Source organism: Trichechus manatus, unplaced genomic scaffold (genome assembly GCF_000243295.1).
Source record: "Trichechus manatus latirostris isolate Lorelei unplaced genomic scaffold, TriManLat1.0 scaffold00038, whole genome shotgun sequence".
Taxonomy (NCBI): Eukaryota; Metazoa; Chordata; class Mammalia; order Sirenia; family Trichechidae; genus Trichechus; species Trichechus manatus.
The window spans coordinates 7,201,261-7,204,833 of NW_004443974.1; positions in this window are offsets into that span (position 1 = coordinate 7,201,261).

Below are 3,573 nucleotides of genomic sequence, written 5' to 3' on the forward strand. Positions count from 1 at the left end.
CTCAAAGACCATAAAGCACAATAAAAATATTGAGTCCCAAAGAATGGATGGGAAAGAGAGACAAAAGGATGTCTCTCATTGAGTAGCTGATTGTCTTCCCCACACAGAGCCTGGGAACTCACTCAGCCAAACTTTTTCAACTTCCCAGGGACCAAAGAATGAGTCATCCTGGCATTCTCCTGCCACCACCTGTCACAGAGTCCCCAAAGGATGAGGAGAGAGGGAAGGAAGAGACAGGAGGAAAACAGAAAGAGGCCATTCCCTCAGGACCCAAAAAGATTATAAGTCCTCCTGTTCCTACCTCTGGGTGGGGTATATCCCTGCCTCTTCCCACTTGCCATTCTCACCCCAAAGGCTGGATTGAAGCACTCTGCTGGAACAACTCCCCACCACCTCCACTTTCTAGGTATGTCCTAACAACCCAATAACCAGACACCATCACAGTCACAGCAGCTAGTATCTGGACCAAGTAGGTTAAATGTTTGTGTGCTGGGAAGGAATGAACTAAGAACTCAGGGTTCTTAGAAAATGGACAAGCCATATATTGAAAATTGCCAGAAGCCAGTCTCATCAGACTTAAATGTGCTCATGAGTACAGTAGGCCTAGAGAGATGAAAGAGCTTAGCAGAGAGAAGGGAGCTAGCAGGAAGAGAGCTGCAGATACCAGAGACCAAGAGAACTGTTCAGAAAGCTCGAATCTGAAGATGTCAGAGCTAGAAGTGCTGCCCTATATATATCACCTAGTCTCAAGGTGTAGTGCCCAGACCAGCAGCATCAGCATCACCTGGGAGTCTGTTAGAAATGCGGAATCTCAGGACACTCCCAAAGCCTTCCCAGTCCTAATGAGGCAGAATCCGCATTTAACAAGATCCTCAGGTATGCACATTGTTGTTAGTTGCCATGGTGTTGATTCCACCTGATGGTGACCCCATGTGTGCTGAGTTGAACTGTACTCCATAGGGTTTTCAAAGCTGTGACCTTTTGGAAGAATATCACTATGCCTTACTTCTGAGGCACCTCTGGGTGGGTCTGAACTGCCAACATTTCAGTTAGTAGCCCAGTGCTTAACCATCTGCACCACCCGGGAAATCCCTGGAATACACATTAAAATTTAAGAAGTGCTGCTTTGAGTCCCAAATCAAGTTGTATATCAGAACCACATGGAACATTTTTTTCAAATACAAATTTCTGAGCCCTGCTCAATTGAATCAGAATTTCTGGGTGCTGTAAGTAGTAACTTGTATTTTCACAAAGCTCCATCAATAATTCTAATGACGCCAATCCATAGAGTATACTGGGAACCTCTGATCGGGTCCAATCTGTTCATTTTAAAGATAGGAGGACTAAGGAAAGGTGGTGGCAATAACTAACTACGTACTCTATTAAGATCTAACTAGGGTCTCAGCCTAGAGACAGTATTTAAAAAGAAAACTTGATTAGAGCCAGGAGATCTGAATTCAAGCCCTAACTATACCCCTTCATAACTGTGTACCTTGAGACAAGTCTCCTCCCTTCTTTAAACTAATTTTCTTACCTTCCAGGAAAGCTACTAATTCCTACCCAGTAAAGGGAACGGACTTGAGGTAGCTGGAGCTGGAGTTAGAAGAGCTGGGTGGGAGTCCCAGCCACGGCACCCCACCAGCTGCACCACCTAGAGAAAATCTTCAACGGGTAGCAGCAGGAGGAGAAAGGAAGGCTAGAAACCAACATATATTGATCCAGACTGGGTCAGGCTATACTCAAAGAACTTTTTAAGAGGTAGAAACACAGGCACGTGAACGCAAAATCTTTCTTCAGTTAGAGAAGCTGGTCCTGATGTAAGCTTCCCCAGGAACATGTTCGTGCCCCTAGGGGAAAGAATTATCCTAGGAAGAGTAACCAACTGTCCCAGTTTGCATGGGACTGAAGAGCTTCCTGGGACACAGGACTTTCAGAACGAAAACTAAGACATTACCAGGCAAACTGGGACAGTTGGTCACTCTAATGCTAGCATGCCCTGAAGTCCTTTTGTTGCAGAATGGAATGAATAAGGCTTTAACCAGATCCAGTGAGCAAACAAGAGAATTGGTTTCATCATTTAACAAAGGTTTATTGAACACCTACTATGTGCCAAACTGTGCCAGGTACTTGCACGCTAACCGCATCTGCCCTCAAGGAGATACAGCCCAGAGGAGGAAACTCCTTACTACCTTAATGTGAAGTTGAACTTTGAGTTACCTTGTGCTTACCGCTTCTGCTTAATTTAATGGGAGGAAAAAACTAAGTGGATCCTCATTTTATAATTTGCACCAAGATAAATTCCAGATAGATCAAATATTTAGCCATAAAAATGAAATCATAAAAGCACTATAAGAAAAAAGTAGTAGAATAGTTTTATAACCTTAGAATGGAATCAGAAAGATGCTGATTGTCAAGTGCAGTGGGGCTACCCCTGCCAAGGATTCCTGACAAACATGGAGAAGAGATAATGGTGGCAGCCACTAGTTAATAACCCAATATATCTGTGAGGTATAATCTCCTATTGATGACAAGGGAATATGCAGAAAGAGGAAATGGATTGAGGAAAATGGGGCTCAACCTGATCCAGCGTCTTACCCCTGGAGTCCTAGAGCAAACTCTTTCCCTCTCAGACCCTTGATTTCTTCATTTTTGAAAAATGATGATATGTTTGTGTTATTACCCTACTTGCCCATCATGCACATTATCAAATGGGCTAATATATATACAAAAGCACCTTGTAAACTTTACATTACTATTTAAATGGGTAAGTATTAAGAAAGAATCGTGGCTTCAGAAAGAACATAGAAACAGAGACTCTATCTCCTTCACTTTTATGTATTGTTTTTTATTATAAAAGTGATATATGCATATTACAAAAATACAAAGATCATATGAAAATACAATATTGAAAAAAAAAGTCATACATAATCCCACTCTCAGAGATAACCACTATTAAGAATTTGGTCAATCTCTCTCTCTCTCTGCCTCTTTCTTTCTCCAGATATACACATATACATATACACACAAATGCATACTTAGGTGTTTTTTACAAACATGAAATCATGCTATACTCACAGTCCGTAACTTGTTTGCACTTAAAACTGTATCTTAGACATCTTTCCATGTTAACATGTATAAAAACCAAAACCAAACTTGTTGCCATCAAGCTGATCCCGACTCATAGCGACTAATGTAGGACAGAGTAGAACTGTCCCATAGGGTTTCCGAGGAGCAGCTGGTGGGTTCAAACTGACAACCTTTTGGTTAGCAGCCGAGCTCTTAACTACTTCGCCACCAGGGCTCCATTAACATGTATTGTTCTACCTTATTATTTTAAACTATTGCATAATATTCTATGATGTAACTATGCCATAATTTATTGATCCCATATTGATGGAATGTTTCCATATTTTTGCTTTTAAAAAAATACTGCCGAGTTCCGGCAAAATGGCGCTCTAGGCAGAAGCACCACGCCATACCTCCACAGCAAAGATCCGAAAAACTAAGCCGAACAGGGAATACAACAATCCTGAAACCCTAAAACATCAAATGAAGAGATAAAGAACTCAGCCA